The sequence below is a fragment of the Mytilus californianus genome, unplaced genomic scaffold, assembly GCF_021869535.1.
Source record: "Mytilus californianus isolate M0D057914Y unplaced genomic scaffold, xbMytCali1.0.p SCAF_4, whole genome shotgun sequence".
Classification (NCBI taxonomy): domain Eukaryota; kingdom Metazoa; phylum Mollusca; class Bivalvia; order Mytilida; family Mytilidae; genus Mytilus; species Mytilus californianus.
In genome coordinates, this window is record NW_026262690.1 from 38,970,978 (window position 1) to 38,990,587 (window position 19,610).

At 32.3% G+C, this 19,610-nt stretch overlaps 1 long non-coding RNA gene across 1 annotated transcript; it reads right to left on the reverse strand.

Moving 5' to 3' along the window:
* Positions 1–16,083: 16,083 nt before the first annotated feature.
* Positions 16,084–17,970, reverse strand: LOC127698315 (uncharacterized). Its single transcript, XR_007980786.1, has 2 exons — positions 17,045–17,970; positions 16,084–16,263 (listed from the first exon to the last, which is right to left on the reverse strand). It is a non-coding gene; the product is annotated as an uncharacterized LOC127698315 (long non-coding RNA).
* Positions 17,971–19,610: the final 1,640 nt, after the last annotated feature.

Below are 19,610 nucleotides of genomic sequence, written 5' to 3' on the forward strand. Positions count from 1 at the left end.
TAAATTGTGATATCACTTTGATGTTATTTTAAGATAATTTTTATGTTGCAAATTGTTACATAAAAACTAGTTAAACCCCGTCATATAATAATCATTATCGAGTGCCTGTCCCGAGTCCAGAATGTTGTTAAGGGTTATCTTATATCATTTGTGAATGTATTTTGTTATATAGCAAATATGGTTATGATGACAGACCCGTTAAAGGTTATGCATACTTAATAATGAATTGTATAGACTCTGGCCTATTTAGAGCTTGCAATATTGTATAGATAACTGACTACTGTTGTAGACTGTATACTGCTCTAAACTTGTCTTAAGGTTATTTTTATTGATGGGTTGCATTATTATTGACGTACAACCCACATCTCAATTAACTCATGTATCTGACTTAAAATTACCGAATTACAAATAGTTTATGACAAATTAAAGTTTGAGCCACAATAACATCTTTAAATTAGACATCTTGGAGAAATTTGACAAAGGAATATAAAGACGACACACAAAGGACTCTTAAAACAAGAGTTTTATATTATATATTACTTTCGGCCAGGATAGTATTTTTTATCTGTAAAATATTTAAGACTTTCGAAGTGATGTTTCAATATATTCAACATAATAAGAAAAAACGAGGCTGAAAAATTATGAAAATGTTTTTTCTTAGAAAAAGGAACAAAGGAAACACCAGTGTATAGATATAAGAAGATGTGGTATGAGTGCCAATGAGACAACTCTCCATCGTAGACTATATATATGTTCCGGACCATATGAGCATTTGGACCATACGCGAATGGTCATGACCATATGCGTATACTCATATGGTCCGACCATACGCGTATGGTCGAACCATATGAGTATATACTCGTTTGGATATTAACGAGCCGGACCATATGAGTATTCAGACCATATAGGTATTTTTCGAATATATTCTAAATGGACTATTTTCTTCTTTCCCCGGTATTTAGATCATTTAATTTTTTAAATTCTTCTAAATTTTACCTATTTTCACTTAATTGATGTGTTTTTGTTCCTATTTATACGAACTTACCATAACAGTAGTTCATACATAAAAACCTATAGAGAGAGCACGTTTAAACTACGTGATTGTATAAACAGGAGCATGAACACATTAAACTTCATTAAAAAACTAAAAATAATCTAAGATATTAAAAAAATATTTACTAAAATCAAATTAAAACATTAAAATAAAGGGGAAAACGGTGAGGGTGCAATGCCCCAAGTGCCTGTGAGTTGAACAGTTGACTTTTTGTTAAACGGTACATTTAAATATTTCTTGAAGTTATATTCCAAAGTTAAAATCGACAAATGTTGTGTTTCGTAAGGACAAGTCGAAAATGACCATGAAAAAATGCTTTAACTTAAATTTTGATTTGAGTAAAATTAATTTTATTTCATTAACACCCAGTCTTTGATAGAACCATGCAAAGGCTTGTAAGTGGGTCCACATGACATGTCAACCAAATGTAATGAAATTTTGCACATATGTTATGATAGTCAAGAGAAAAAAAATCTTACTTATTGTTAGATTTTGAAGCGCCATCTACTGGAAAAGGCTTAATTTCCTAAAATTTCCACGAATATGTCACAGTTTTGTCACTCTGAATATGCTAGATATGGTTTTGATTAGCTGGTATTTGAATTGATTTTTAAAACAAGCATCATTTGTCCTTCGAAACTTGACAAAATGTTATAACTTGAGTATAGCTATATGTTGGGGCTTACCGGTCTAAAAACGGCATTTTGTGTATTTTTTGGATACTTGCTAAAAAGATCAACAAAAAGACATGAAACCTTTAAAAGTACTATATTTTTTTTAATGTTTTAAATATTTCTATAAAGGTTTACATGTGTTTTACAAGTTTTATGATTTTTGAGCTGGGGTCTCGTACACCGTAACCATGGCAACGGGATAAAAATGTGTAATTTTCAAGTATTTTTCACAATAATCCGTGTATTTAATTAATCTTGAAAACTTATTTATCTTTTGACACTGGCTTATGATATTTGGCATGAAGGTGTATTTCAATAAAACAGTGTATCTCATAAATATCAAGACCGTCAAATGACCTTGACCTTTGACCTCAAGGTCAAACTACTCGATTTTTTTTACATTTTCTTGTCCGAAGCACACCCTTTTCTCTCCCTTGACAAAATCTTTAATATTTGATACACAAGTGCATCACCTAAATATAATGTGTCGCGTTCCACGGATGATGACCTTGATCTTTGACCTTCAAGATCAAATAAAAGTCAAGGTCAAATATTTAATTTTATATGTCACCCTAAAACCAAACATATTCTTTCTTGTTATGTCAATATTAAAATGAAGAGATGTGGACTGATTGCTTATGAGACAACTATCCACCAGAGTTAAAATGAAGTGGTAGTAAGCAATTTATAAGCCTCAGAACTGGCAAGACCTTTTTATATATATCATCAATCAGCATGACAACACCTTTGAGTACATCATATGTGTTGCTGTGGTTTAGGGTTAGGGTAAGGGTTTAGGGTTAGGGTTAGGCTTAGGGTTAGGTTCAGGGTTAGGTTTGTGCCCCTTATTTACACGGTTCAGATCCCCACCCCTAAACCATATACTTTAATAAATATATCATGACTAGACCCAATAAGTGTACCATATATTTTGTCCCTCATGCCCTACTCTCTCGTTTAATGAATTGTTAAATATATTAAAAACAGTGCATATTTCCACGCATTATCCATATAACTGTATATTCTTACTTGCAATGACAATCTTTTTTTTTACTAGAGTGACTCCTACAGGGGAGACATTAGTTTTAGTTCCCTAAAACGGTTCTACCTAGGTGTAATTAAATTCAAAGACAATTTGGTAGAATTCTGACTTTATGCAGACAAATTTTAAATACTGCGAATTCAGAAGTTAATATGTGCATTAATATCATTGCATATTCATGGTGACCTTCCAAAATGTGAGATTAATTAAAGCAAATTTAAATTCAACTGTAAGGTAATATTGTACAAAAAATGAAATTGCAACTAAGGTCATGTGTCAGTCTGGGTAATATAGGGCTAACTACATGGTGTGGGGTTTCCCAGTTTGTTGCAGATCGTGTGGCGACCTCTGGGTGTACATTTTTGGTTAGTTAACTTCTGAGATGAAATATTGTCTCCTTGACATATACCCCATATCTGTTCTTGTCCCACTCAGCATCACATTGCGACCGGGAATATATAAATGTTTATCGTCCGTCTGTCCGTCCCAGCATCGGTCTGGGTTGTAAACACTCTAGCATAATTAATCGTTATCTAATTTGGATAAAATTTATGCAGTCGCTTTCTACAGACAACCGGTCAAGGTTGCAAATGAGCCCTGTTAAAATCTGTTGTTTTATTCATATTGCAATAATTTTTGAAATTACAGAAATATATTTTGAAGGTCTCGATCAGAAGGTTTCGAGATACATTGTACATGTAAAAGTCAGCTTGATAGATTTCCCAAATAAACTAAGAAAACCATGAAGATTTAACTGAAAGGCATGGGAACCAGATGATATATTTTTTTATGGACTTCTTTCATAATGTTGTTTAAGCACACAAAGTTTCAATTAAATCTGATGACCCGACCCCCCTTGTGGACTTTTTTGCATGGTTTTATGGATGGGTGTTAGGAATGGTTGCCGTTTGATGTACTAAGTCACAATTAAAATCTTTTAATTAATGACACATTGAAGGTTCGTGCTGAAGGCAACGTCCTTCATTTTAAACACCCGGACCATATGAGTATATACGTATATGGTCATGACCATACGCGTATGGTCCAAATACTCATATGGTCCGGAACATATATATAATACTCAATTATGAAAATTATATTAGACATTTTTAGTAAAACATTGATTTAATTAGATTTAGACGTCAAAAGTAGATGCGGAATAAATCCGTAAACCATCCGTAAACTTTCCGCAACGGAATATTTTACGGAACCTTTGTGAATAAGGTCCCTGATTGGATTGTATGAAGGCATTGTAAATGGACTGGGAAAAAGTTGCCTAGAGACTGTAACAATATGTTTCCGAATCATTTGAATTTTTCTATCAAGATATGAAAAATTTTGAAAATACTCAATTTTTCATTTTATTATCCTTCAGATAGATTTGATAAAGGACAATAACTATTGTTATTTTGATTAAGTGAAACTATGCAGTTCTCTTATGATCGGTTACTGGTGTAGTATAATGAAACATGTGTCTTTCCATTAATTTAAACAGTTTTGGGATGGGTTTTTTTATTTCATAGTATTAAAGATGGCCTTCAGAAATATTGTGATGAGGTATATTCAACCAGTAGTGTCAATCAACTCCATGATCATCAGTATACTAAATTTTGTACGATTCTTGGCCGGAATTTATGGACTAGAGATCTTCATTGAAGGGTATGTCAAAAAGAACTCTAAGCAATCTGTATGACTGGATAGAACCGTATTTACACTAATTAGAATGGTGGGCCTGAGGTATAACCATTGTGTATACCCAAGTTCAAGACGATAAAGACGTGATATAAGATGTTCAAAAACAACCCAAGACAGTTAATGTTTATATGTTTGTGTGTTTCATGGCGAAAAGAGTGTAATTTTATTTAGTTGGAATAATTAAAATTCATCATATAGTATTTGCCATCTTCAATTTCATTCGTAGTGTTCATGCGTATAAGGAAAATGTTTCCCTTTTCCAGGAATTTATACCGCGCACAGATTTTTATCTTCAGAAATATCAGAGCAAATCTCGTAGCAATTCGAAACTTTAAATCTGTGGTTGCTAGTTTAATCAATGATGTTTTTAAAAGTTAATTTATGAAAACACATACTTAAGGGCATACGATACAGTAGAGATCCCTCGTTGATTTTTTTCTTGAAATTTTGGTAGAAGGTCAATTTCGATGTGTACTTTTGAAATATGCAAAGAAAAATATACCTTCATGACTTACTTTTTGAGATAATTTGGTTCGAAATTTGCATATTTGAAGGAAAAACCCTGAAATTTCATAAATAAGGAATTTTAAGGAAAGTACCAGTACTTTTGAACGAACAGTCATAATTTAACCGGGTTTTTTGTAAAATGTTCCCTTGATCCATGGCATCAGCATGTTGTAACAAGTTAACGGTTGAAATAAATAATTATATCCTAAATTCTTTTAATACAAGTGAAATAAAGAAGTTGAAAATATTTTTGCGTCTACACAGAAATGCAGAAAAAATTCTATCGTTGATATTTTCTTAAAATTTTTGGCTGAGCGTTCTTGAAACAGAACTTGATCGATTGCAAAAGAAAATACTGGGGGTCCATGTGCTTGTTTTTTCAATAAAAGCAATAAACCTTAATTTTTATTGGCAAACGGGACGTTTGCCAATAAGGCGCCAAACTACGTTGGAATAAGTTTTATTCGCAACAACGTCATGAAATCTTTCCCGCCGTTCACTATACTACGTTGTCAATTTCAGTGGTAGAGACAAGGTGTTTTTTTAAATCAATGATATTAATCATGATAATTAATAAAGCTGGCTCCTCGTAAAATAGCATCATATTTGACAAACCTTTATGAATTGTTACGAAACTTGGATAGAAAAAGTATTCTAGTAAATTACTTTTAAAAAAGAAATGTTCGGAAACAAAACAGATATATATATAATAAAAAAACTAATTTGCATCTCTGTCCGACATTAGTCATACAATTCATGTAGACAACAAAGCTTGAACATAGTTTTAATTATTCAAAAGGCCCCGACATGACAAAATGTGCAACAATTATAAAGTAAGGGGGATGATATAAAAATAAGGACATTTGGTATGATTGCAAAAGAGACAACTATCAACCATAGTTCAAATGACGAAAATAAACGCTATTAAAGGTCACCCTACGGCCTTCAACACAAAAAAAAAAAAAAGAAAAAGATAAAGCCACACCGTATAGTCAGCTTTAAAAAGCCCCGACATGAAAATGTGAAACGACCTACTCTATAGGCGTTACATGAACACAAAATCATACCCACATTAAATCGGGTCAGCTTAGTCAATTACAGTGTAGTATAATATTTCATACGGCAGTCGATATTAGAGCATGAAATTTAATGATTCTGCATCAATAGATAAGTTACCTAAGCTTGTCTTCAGGGTATTTTTTTTTTAATTACGGTACATATAATCATTGATTTACTTGTCTGTATTATACCTTCAATCTAGGAGTGAGTGCAACCACATTGTTTGTCCGGTCCAACAAATATTTTGTTTCTTATCTGAGAAACTACTTTACAAAAAGACTTCGTATTTGGTCAGTAACTTAACATCAATGAGTTGCAACTCTGGTCTGTCAAATACTTAATTCCTGTGTGCCGATTTTTCTCTCTCATTATGTACATAGAGGATATGCTTAGCACATCAACGGATGCGTTTTTGTTTTTGGTATAAAATACGGGGCTTATAACTGAGTCATTTTAACTGACAATTCTTCTACATACACTTATATATTCCACGGGTTAAATTCTAAAAATGCCGTTAAACTCTTTAGTGTACCTTTTCAATGTCAGGGACAGTAAGATGCGCTGTCATTATTTATTACGTTTTTTTTGTCATTTTGTTGATAGTCTCTGTTAAATTTATCCGTACAATTCTCATTACGATTTAGAGTTGGCCAAATGGTGAAATTACTATATAAATTACTTATGTTTTTTTTGTGTAGTTGGGTTTCTCTCTCATCGACGTCTTATGTTTTTCATATCTCTTATTCATTTCCTATATGAAATAACAGACATACAAAGTTAAGAATGTGGATTTGATATTTTTCCCATTCGAAGTTAATATTGTTGACTTCCTTATTAATGAATAAATATAACAATTCTCGTGATTTGGCCGATTTTCATTGCAGGTACTTTTTTCAAATTCGCGCAATCGGGATTATGACGTCAGTGGATTTCTGCAAATTTGACTACATCTAAAGCGACGTCGCCAAATGTAATCGTTCTTATTAGAAACATCGCGAAATTACAACGTTCTGATTAACAACGTCGCGAAAACAACACGAAAAGTTTTGAAAACGTTATTATCTGCCCCTGCTACTGTATCGTATTCCCTTAAAGATATAAGATAATGGATATAACCATGGAAGTCAAAAGTGAAATATCAAAAACTTACATAATAATAATTATATTCAATAATAAAAGACAAAGGAATATTCTTTAAGAGTTCATGAAAAAGAAATATCGGGAGAGGTGCCCCAATACAAATTATTTTACAAATTATCCTGTATTTCCGTGTAAAACAAATTTATCCTGCAGATTACATTTTGGTATCCATGGCATGTTGTTAGCTTTTGTTCAAGTGATTCTTCTGTAATATGTGAACATTTTCTTTTGTTTTTGAAGCTAACACAATACTTAACTTCAAAATCTTTAACCTTTTGCACCACTTTATATCAATATAAAATGTGATCTTGTAAATCATTGCTTCTTGACGTACATTAATTCGAAATCATTCACGGGGGATTGAATTTATATTGATTTTAACACGGGTTGGCCCATTATGCTAAATATTTTACCACAAGCTATAGCTAAAAATCATTCCCTTTCATAGAAGCAAAGAATACTTTGACGAAAGTTACTACCTAAGGTCTATTGGACGGACGAAAGGACGGACGGATTGAAAGACTAAAGGACGGTCTGACGGAATGACGGGCGGAGTTGAGCGGTTGTTAAACCTGCTTTCGCCGTTGATCACAGAAAACTGTCAACAATGAACAAAACCCGATACCGTATACTAGTAGTCGGCTATGAATAGCCAATGGCCTGATTTATGACAAAACAATAAACCAAATATAAATATGACAGACAGCAACCAACGACAACTACTGAATTACAGATTCCCGACTTGGGACAAGCGAATAAAGAATGTGGCTGGTTTAATCATGTTTCTGACACTGGTCCCTCCAGGAATAGATTACCTTAGCTGTTTTGGCAAAACCTTTTAGAATTTTGGGTCCTCAATGCCCTTCAACTTCGTGCTTTATTTGTCCTATTTAACTTTTTTTAATCAAGGGTCACCGATGAGTGTTGCGTAGACAAAACGCGCGTCTAGCGTACGAAATTTCCATCCTTGTATGTATGATGAGTTTATCCCTAGAAAACCAACCTGATTTTGTTTTATGCCAGAACCAACTTTTGCAGCATATGTAGGTAAATAAGGAGCTATGATAGGTAACTTGAAAATTTATAAATCATCATGGATATATATTACAACTGTTTCTTATCTTAAATGCAGGCGTATTTGATACAATTACAACAAAATCCAAAGTTTGAGCAAGTGTAATTCTTTTGAATAACGGAAAAGTGTGAAAGTATTGTCATTAAAATCAATTTAAAGGTCTTAGAATTATATTTGGAACTTGGAAGTTCTATTCTACTTGTTCTTCAGTCACCTTTCTAATCGGTTATTTTCATTTACATGTATCACATGACTGAGTTCATTGAAGTTTTTCTATTTGACGCTTACACTTTTGATGAGCATGCCGGTCAGATGAGAAGATTGTTTAGACGATATATTTCTCATTCTTCAAGATAACGATTTTTCCTGCAAAAGAAGAGATGAATTGATGAACTCTTTACATGTAAATACTGTTTCATTCTGAAAATATTTTTTTCGTATATAATTTGTTGTATTCCAATAAAAAAAGTTCAAGAAAAAGGCCTAAAGATTTTTATTTTTGTGTTGTTCACTACGCATATAAGCATAACTCTTCGTTACACATTGTCTGCTACTTTAAACAAGCCATATTAACCATTTAGATTCAACAGATTGTACTGAATGGTACTATGCCTGTACTATATATGTAGTGCCGTGACCTGTATATTTCAGTGGTATTTCTTTCAAAGTAACACGCTTAATTTTTTGTTGTCTTTTTTTTTTCTTAATATCGCACTATTTTGGATGTCTGCCTGAATTCAAATTGTTACAATGACAGAAAAATCCCAATCAATACTTATTTTATAGACATATAGCAGCTGATTTTGTTCTTATACATCCTTGGCTTGCAAGCATTCGGCTTTAAGCGTTCCTGATAAAGGTAAATCCAGAAAAGCGCATAGGACGCATACAATTTATAAAGTGTTGTTTTCATTTTTTACAGTACTGGGTCGATACCACTGCTGGTGGACTATCAGCCCCGAGGGTATCAATAGCTCAGTAGCTAGTACTTTGGTACTAACATGATTCATAACAAACCTATCTTAAATTGTCTGTTTATGAAATTAGAAATTATTTAAAAACAAAGGTTTCAACTCCCTCAGGCAAAGTTGGCCTTGGATGGATTTGGCTATTATTTCAGGTCCGTTTTAGTCAAATAGGTGTCAAATGTTTCGGTTTTTATACATCTTCGGCTTTCAAATATTCGCTTTTGAGCGTTCCTGATGAAGGTAAATCCAGAAAAGCTCCCTGGACGCATGACATTTATAAAGTGTTGTTTTCATTTTTTCACACAGCCTACATCAACTTTTTTCAACCATTTTTTTTAGCTCACCGGGGCCCGAAGGGCCCCATGTGAGCTTGTGCCATCACTTGGCGTCCGTCGTCGTCTGTCGTCGTCTGTCGTCGTTAACTATTTCAAAAATCTTCTCCTCTGAAACTACTGGGCCAAATACCTTCAAACTTTAACTAAATGTTCCTTAGGGTATCTAGTTTATAAATTGTATCCGAAGTTTTGATTCATCGACAAACATGGCCGCCATGGCTAAAAATAGAACATAGGGGTCAAATGCAGTTTTGGCTTATATCTCAAAAACTAAAGCTTTTAGAGCAAATCTGACATAAGGGGTGAAATTGTTCAATTGGTCAAGATCTATCAGCACTGAAATTTTCAGACGAATCGAACAACCCATTGTTGGGTTGCTGCCACCGAATTGGTAGTTTTAACAAAATTTTGCAGTTTTTTGTTATTATTTTGAATATTATTATAGATATATATAAACTGTAAGCAGCAATAATGTTCAGCAAAGTAAGATCTACAAAAAAGTTAATAGGACCATAATTGTCAATTGACCCCTTAAGGAGTTATTGCCCTCTAAAGACAATTTTACAAAATTTGTTGATCAAGTTTGCTAACATTTAAAAATCTTCTCCTCTGAAACTACTGGGCCAAATACCTTCAAACGTTAACTAAATGTTCCTTAGGGTATCTTGTTTATAATTGTATCCGAAGTTTGTATCCATCGACAAACATGGCCGCCATGGCTAAAAATAGAACATATGGGTCAAATGCAGTTTTTGGCTTATATCTCAAAAACTAAATCTTTTAGAGCAAATGTGACATGGGGTAAAATGGTTTCATTGGTCAAGATCTATCGGCCCTGAAATTATCAGACGAATCGAACAACCCATTGTTGGGTTGCTGCCACCGAATTGGTAGTTTTAACAAAATTTTGTAGTTTTTTGTTATTATTTTGAATATTATTATAGATATATATAAACTGTAAGCAGCAATAATGTTCAGCAAAGTAAGATCTACAAAAAAGTAAATATGACCAAAATTGTCAATTGACCCCTTAAGGAGTAATTGCCCTTTAAAGATAATTTTACACAATTTGTTCATCAAGTTTGCTAACATTTAAAAATCTTCTCCTCTGAAATACAGGTGAGCGATTCAGGCTCTTGAGAGCCTCTTGTTATAATGACAATCAACTTGTTAGGACTTCAACATATCCCAAAAATGTCATATAGACAAATTCATCAATACATTGTTCAGATATGCTCTATAATTGCCAAAAATAATCTGGCCATTAACAACGCAGGTAATGTTGATTACGATATAAAAGTGGTCGTTCGATATTCGGGTTGTGTCAAATAGACATGTTTAAGAAAAAAATGATCCTTTGGTTTAAAAAAAAATAATAACAATTATCATTTTAGTTTTTTTTTAATTTTTATTTTCACTTTTTCCAAAATGGAAACTTTAGTATTGTCGTATTGAACGATGTTTAAATGTGTTTATATTTATTTTATTAAATCGATATCGCTAACATTTTTATGTAAGAATCGTATGAATTATCACATTACACGATTATTGAGTTCATCTAGTTTCACCGTGTGGATAATACGGAAACCAAATTCCGATTTAAAGGAAAACAAATTCGATGCAAAATATAATGGATTTTTGTTCTTAATATCATTCCTTCAAAAAGATACCAAACATGTGACTGATAGAATTACAATTTTTATCTTGAATACAATTGAGAGTGTAGGGAATTTACACAGTTAACAAATACAAAACTGTAAATCACTAATATCGATATCAATATCTTTAAAAAAAAACATTAACGGGGGGGGGGGCTTCAAAATTAATCACCACGGAATTGAATCACGCTCTTTAATTTGAATTATAGCATACTGAATTGAAATAAACACGTTATAAAATTTCGTGCGTCCGACATATTTCCCAGAGTTGCAAAAGTTCCAAGGGAATCAATAAACAATGCACGACATCGTAATGAAATACCAGCATTTCGTGTTTATTTAAGGACTATCTAATTAATCATCAAGAAAAACCTCAAAAGTCTGCCGATGTAAATATAACTAGAAATAGAAATAGGCAGACAAGCATGTGCATTATTATAATGACGATTTTTCTGTGTCTATTTGCTTGCATGTATAGAAGTATGTTTTATCTGTAAAAATGATTTTGCTGTTGGCTTTAATAACAGAAAAATGCAGAGCATATTCACAATCCACATCCAATAAGGGTCAACTTAAAGGTTGCATGCATACGGACAATATAAAAATAAGGAGATGCGGTATGATTGTGGTTGCTAATGAGACAACTATCCACCGAAAAGTTCAAATGACGTAGATATAAGCAACTAAAGGTCGCCGTACCGCCTTCAACAATGAGTAAAAACCCATACCGTATAGTCAGTTATAAAAGACCCCAACATTAAAAATGTGAAACAATTAATGCATGTTCAATATTATAATGACGATTTTTCTGGGTATGTTTGATTTCATGTAATAGATTAAAAATATATGCAAAGTTTACCTGAAAACATGTTTTTGTGGGTTTTAATAACTGAGCATGAATAGCACATGCACAACCGATCTCCAACTAAGGGTCTTATTTAAGGTTGCATAGATACGGACTCAAATAAGGTCAAATTATTGTCTTTCAAGACAACGATATATCAGTGATGTTTTTGAGCTTATTTTTTACAAAATTTATCAAAACTGGTTTCTAAAAGCAAATCATTAATTCAATATTACGCCTTTATCAATGTGTGAAACAGAAACCTCGTTCTTTAATATCTTGTCTAAATCGTAGCTAATGTCCCTTTGACAATCATCTTATGTATTAAGTTCACATGAGCTAACAAAAATAATACGGAAGACTGTTTACTTACATTTCCACATTAAAAAGCATGTTGGTAATGGGATATACTTCAGAGATGAATCTGTTCTAATCCGTGAAGTAAGAAAACAAATGTTACCAAAAGTGTTAAAACAAGCACCTTTACAACTGGAATCTTGTAAACAGTAAAAAGCACAACGAGGTAGTGAATGATACGGTAGCTGTATCATCTTATCGTGTCCTATAAAACATCGCTTGGAAATAATCTGAAAAACATCGGAAGTGACATCCTCAGCACCATAAACTAGATACAAACATAAAGCCGTTAAAAGGAACAAAGACTTGCATCCAATTATTTTACCATTTCGCATTGTTGCAACTTTGAACATTAACCAGTACCTGTTTGTCAAATAACTATTCTTTCTTTTTTGGTCAAAAACTATTTTTACCCTAAATATCTTTTGCGAACAATCTTTTAAAAAATGTAATCATTGGGAAAACTAGTCAACGATACCAAACTTATAATTTCAAAAGGGATTATAAGATTTTATATGCCATTGATATAAGTCTTATTTCCTGTAATTGTTGATTTGTACCTTGCAATGGTAAAACCAATATTTGATAACATATGGCATTATTTTACGTACCGGAATTAAAAATTAAAGTTTTGTTTATCTAATGCTCAAGAACGTTTAATACTAAAACTTAATTTGGCTAGAAGAAAAAAAAATGTACAAAGATTCTTGTGAAATAATTTTGAATCTCAGTGGTAAGGCTTATTTCACTGTGTTTATTTCATATCAGAGCCATTTTCAAAATGAAATTCATTTCAATCATTAGTAAACTCCATAGCATCAAATCTTCACAGTTCAGTTTAATAAAATTGAGAATGGATACGGGGAATGCGTCAAAGAGACAACAACCCGAACAAAGAGCAGAAAACAGCTCAAGGCCACCAATGGGTCTTCAACACAGCGGGAAAATCTCGCACCCGTAGGCGGGCTTCGGCTAGCCCCTAAACAAAATTGTGTACTAGTTCAGCGAAAATGGACGTCACACTAAACTCCGAAACATATAGATGAACCAAATTTTTGAAAAAACATAGAAGACTAACAAATGCCAGAGGCTCCTGACTTGGGACAGGCGCAAAAATGCGGCGGGGTTAAACATGATTTGTGAGATCTCAACCCTCTCCCTATACCTCTAGTTAATGTAGAATAAACAAACACACAGCAATACGCACAGTAAAACTCAGTTTAAAAGAAGTCCGAGTCTGATGTCAGAATAGGTAACAAAAGAAATTAAGCAAAATGACAATGAAACATAAATTAACAAAGAACTACTAGCAGTTACTGACATGCCATCTCCAGACCTCAATTAAACGGATTGAAAGATTATGTCTTCATGATATGAAAATCAAGCACAATCCCTCCCGTTAGGGGTTTAGTATCATACCATCATAAAATATATGAGAAGAACATAACCCGTATCATGCCAACAACTGGTTTTAGAATAAATGTGTTTATTTCCGATGCAAAGAATTTATCAAAAATTCCTGTGAGAAAGGAAAAATCAATAATTGCCCTTTTATATACAAATCGATTCATTGTGATTATAAATGTCATTTGATGATTAATTTAAAAAAAAAAAACAAGTAATTTTCAATATTGTGTTCAGTAGGAGGCAACAGCAGTCTACAACATCTAAATATTGTAAATCTGTTTTAAATATAAAACAAAATAAGGAAATCGTATGAACTCCAATCAGAACGAAACTGGCTCCGTTGACATGGTAAACGTCCAATTCTTTCCTGAACTGTCACCATCGCCAACGTTGATGCGCTGATTAATATTATGATTTTATTGATTCATAAACAATTGTTGAAATTTGAATACAATTATTTCATTTAAACTCTGATATTCAAATTCCAGTGTAAAAAATAAAATTCCAATAATATCTTTATCATAATTATTTTTCTCAATGTCTTTTTTTTTTTCATTCCCTCGGGCTATCTACCAAATCTAAAATTGATACAATTTTTTTTAATATAAAATGAAAAAAAAAAAATCGAGAATTAAAAGGCTTTCTATGTGGCGGCTTTGCAATTAAATGTCAAACAAAACTAACAAATTGATAACGTGATGTTATTATAGCTCAAAACTAATTTTAAATCTGACAAAAAGCATCCCAACATGCATAAAACGTGTACTCAGGTGGAATATACACAATTCCAAACACTGCATCTAGGTCAGTGTCCAGCAATTGAGTGCTTATCTTGAACCGGAACACCTCTACCAATACGATTGTCAATTTTTTGTTAATAACACGGTAAAAAACTACCAAATTTCACTTTAGAAGTTTGTTTTCTAATTAAAATTTGAATATATAAAATGGTAATTTTATTTCATCTCTATCGTCAAGTTTTTTTATCAACAAAACATATGATATTTTGATTTCTTACCAAAGTTTAGAAACCTTTTCTTTGATTTTCCTAATTGGCTTTAATCTACATTCAAGATGTCATCAGTTTGCAAGAGCTACATTATGTTATTAGAATTGTTTGCAAAATTGTAAATCTGGTGTTAATTTCTTGCTGTTTTGTTTTGTTTTTTAGAGAATGTTCATTAAACTTTTCAATTACTCGAGTTATTACGGTTTTTTCTACCCCAGGGTATCCACGGAGATAGCCTTAACCAGATTTAGCACACTTTGTAGAATTTAATGCTTTCAATGCTCTTTAACTTTGTTGTCGAATTATCCTTTAAACTTTCGATTCGAGCGCCACTGGTGAGTCTTATGTAGACGAAATGCGTAACGCACTCAATAATAAGCCTGTTATATTTGATGATCTGTCTATGCAATAATATATATTTGTCTTCCATCGTAGACGGCGGACATGATAATAGGGGTAAATTCAGTAAAAAATCTCCCATTGACTGTAATGCTAATCTATGTCTTGAATTAAATTTATACCTGATTTACCTTTAGAAATTAGAAAAATTCATATATCATTCATGAAAGTACAAATGTAGCCCTATCATTTGCAACAATAAAAACATAGGGTCATGCGGCATTTTTGGGCATTCACATGGCCTTGTTTACAAACACTGTAGATTCGCACTTAATTCCTTCACTGACCCCCATTACTTTTCAACCCTGTAGTAAAAAAATTTAGTACATTCAGCATTTATTTTTTTTTTTTTTCAACTCTAGTTTTTATCCATCTATCAAAAAATATTTATTACAAACATTATCTACCAATCAGAAGAGCACATGACTTCAGTTTTATACAGAAAGCTCTCCCCCAAATGGGCGGTCCCTGATGACGTATATTTATTTACTGAATTTACCCCTATAAGGGACTTTTTAGTAGCTTTTCCCTCTTTTTTTGTAATAATCATGTAATGTATCCAATTTTAAAGTTCCAGTTTCAATACAACATTCATAAATGCTGAACTTGTAAAGATAGAGGAAAATTTATACTACAGCCCATACTGCGGCCAATGTATATTTGGTATATAAAGTTGCATATTGACTGTTTGTAAAAGAATGGTGTAAAATACTATGCTTAATAAATATGAATTGTTTTCTGTGTTTGCTTTGACCAGTATTGCAAGTACATCTAGAAACTAAAGTCTTGATGTACTCTTAGTTAAATTTTGCCTTATATGGAAGTTTTTGATTAAATACCCTGAAAAGACCACAAAAACACTTTTCAAAGGCTTTTTTAAGCAGTTTCATACAAAAAAAACCAACAATTATGTTTCATTTTACTAAATTTGTGTTTTAATTACTTGTAAAGTTCACAAAATGTCATTGACAATCACTCTGCAGAAATTCCTGTTACCCCAACATCAGGATGGTTTCTTCGCCAAAACTAGACAGACAAAACTGAAGTAGAAAAAAGTGCCAAATATGAAAAAATAAGACTGGGTATGACCAAACTTTGCATTTGGAAGATTAAAGTAACAATTTAGAATATTTAAAAGCAGTTATTTAACATAGTAATCCAATTACAAACATTTCAACACTAGTTTCATAGATGATGGCCATGTAATCATAAAAGTTATCTACAATTTTTTTTAAATAAAGAAACGCAATGCGTTATGTAAAAATAAATGAATATCTTCATGCGGTCAGATTATTCAAGTGTTAAAATACTTGAAAAGTGCTTATTTACAACTTGTTCTACAACTTAACATGGTGAAACACAGCTAAAAAAAATACACTGTCAAAGGGAGGTAATTCTGATTTTCCATATGATTTTACACATAATGAGGAGAAATATGTGCAAAATGTGTTGTAAAATGTGGGGAATATTTATGCCTTTCATTGATATCATAACTCTCAAGTGTAATTTCTATTGTTTCTTTCAATCTGGACACAAAAACTGATTTTTACCATATACCCCATGCTTCCTCTCACAGTACACTCAGTGCATCTTGGATAGCCGAGTTAAACATAGAAATTTGTGTAAAAAACAACTTCAAATGGTTCCAAAATGCTTCCATTACATTAATATACACAGGAAATAAGTTTTGTGATTATTGTGTGGCCTTGGACAAGTACAGTGACAGAATGCATATTTTCCTATAGGGGTAAATTCAGTAAAAAATCTCCCATTGACTGTAATGCTAATCTATGTCTTGAATTAAATTTATACCTGATTTACCTTTAGAAATTAGAAAAATTCATATATCATTCATGAAAGTACAAATGTAGCCCTATCATTTGCAACAATAAAAACATAGGGTCATGCGGCATTTTTGGGCATTCACATGGCCTTGTTTACAAACACTGTAGATTCGCACTTAATTCCTTCACTGACCCCATTACTTTTCAACCCTGTAGTAAAAAAATTTAGTACATTCAGCATTTATTTTTTTTTTTTTTTCAACTCTAGTTTTTATCCATCTATCAAAAAATATTTATTACAAACATTATCTACCAATCAGAAGAGCACATGACTTCAGTTTTATACAGAAAGCTCTCCCCCAAATGGGCGGTCCCTGATGACGTATATTTATTTACTGAATTTACCCCTATAAGGGACTTTTTAGTAGCTTTTCCCTCTTTTTTTGTAATAATCATGTAATGTATCCAATTTTAAAGTTCCAGTTTCAATACAACATTCATAAATGCTGAACTTGTAAAGATAGAGGAAAATTTATACTACAGCCCATACTGCGGCCAATGTATATTTGGTATATAAAGTTGCATATTGACTGTTTGTAAAAGAATGGTGTAAAATACTATGCTTAATAAATATGAATTGTTTTCTGTGTTTGCTTTGACCAGTATTGCAAGTACATCTAGAAACTAAAGTCTTGATGTACTCTTAGTTAAATTTTGCCTTATATGGAAGTTTTTGATTAAATACCCTGAAAAGACCACAAAAACACTTTTCAAAGGCTTTTTTAAGCAGTTTCATACAAAAAAAACCAACAATTATGTTTCATTTTACTAAATTTGTGTTTTAATTACTTGTAAAGTTCACAAAATGTCATTGACAATCACTCTGCAGAAATTCCTGTTACCCCAACATCAGGATGGTTTCTTCGCCAAAACTAGACAGACAAAACTGAAGTAGAAAAAAGTGCCAAATATGAAAAAATAAGACTGGGTATGACCAAACTTTGCATTTGGAAGATTAAAGTAACAATTTAGAATATTTAAAAGCAGTTATTTAACATAGTAATCCAATTACAAACATTTCAACACTAGTTTCATAGATGATGGCCATGTAATCATAAAAGTTATCTACAATTTTTTTTAAATAAAGAAACGCAATGCGTTATGTAAAAATAAATGAATATCTTCATGCGGTCAGATTATTCAAGTGTTAAAATACTTGAAAAGTGCTTATTTACAACTTGTTCTACAACTTAACATGGTGAAACACAGCTAAAAAAAATACACTGTCAAAGGGAGGTAATTCTGATTTTCCATATGATTTTACACATAATGAGGAGAAATATGTGCAAAATGTGTTGTAAAATGTGGGGAATATTTATGCCTTTCATTGATATCATAACTCTCAAGTGTAATTTCTATTGTTTCTTTCAATCTGGACACAAAAACTGATTTTTACCATATACCCCATGCTTCCTCTCACAGTACACTCAGTGCATCTTGGATAGCCGAGTTAAACATAGAAATTTGTGTAAAAAACAACTTCAAATGGTTCCAAAATGCTTCCATTACATTAATATACACAGGAAATAAGTTTTGTGATTATTGTGTGGCCTTGGACAAGTACAGTGACAGAATGCATATTTTCCTATAGGGGTAAATTCAGTAAAAAATCTCCCATTGACTGTAATGCTAATCTATGTCTTGAATTAAATTTATACCTGATTTACCTTTAGAAATTAGAAAAATTCATATATCATTCATGAAAGTACAAATGTAGCCCTATCATTTGCAACAATAAAAACATAGGGTCATGCGGCATTTTTGGGCATTCACATGGCCTTGTTTACAAACACTGTAGATTCGCACTTAATTCCTTCACTGACCCCATTACTTTTCAACCCTGTAGTAAAAAAATTTAGTACATTCAGCATTTATTTTTTTTTTTTTTTCAACTCTAGTTTTTATCCATCTATCAAAAAATATTTATTACAAACATTATCTACCAATCAGAAGAGCACATGACTTCAGTTTTATACAGAAAGCTCTCCCCCAAATGGGCGGTCCCTGATGACGTATATTTATTTACTGAATTTACCCCAATAGTCTTCGTCTGATCGTCTGTCCCCTGAGATCGTTTCCGGATAGCTTTCATACTTGATTCTTTATCATTATTTGTATTTGACCATATTATACTACCATCGTATATTATTTAGATTAGATATACCTTGTCTAACTCAGTCGAGTGTTGTACAGATCACATTCAGTTAGTACAACCTCTTGTATCTATTATGTCGTAGCACACCTGTACCATTTGCGTCCCAATCATGAAATGCTCCAAAAAGGTTTTCAATGTCCAAGGTTCCTATACTCCTTGCATCGTATGCTCTATTTATGAAGTTGCATTCGTCGGTGAATATCTATCAAGAGTCCATCGTATAGTACGATTGGAATGTCTAAATCATATCTTCCAGGTGGAGGGAAAATGTCAAATTTACATCTTCTAATAACCATTGTTTGAGATTTAGTTCGTACAAATTTCTCTAATTACATAACAAGCCAGGTTCATCTTGAGCTTTGTACCAATTTCTAATTAATCTACAGAA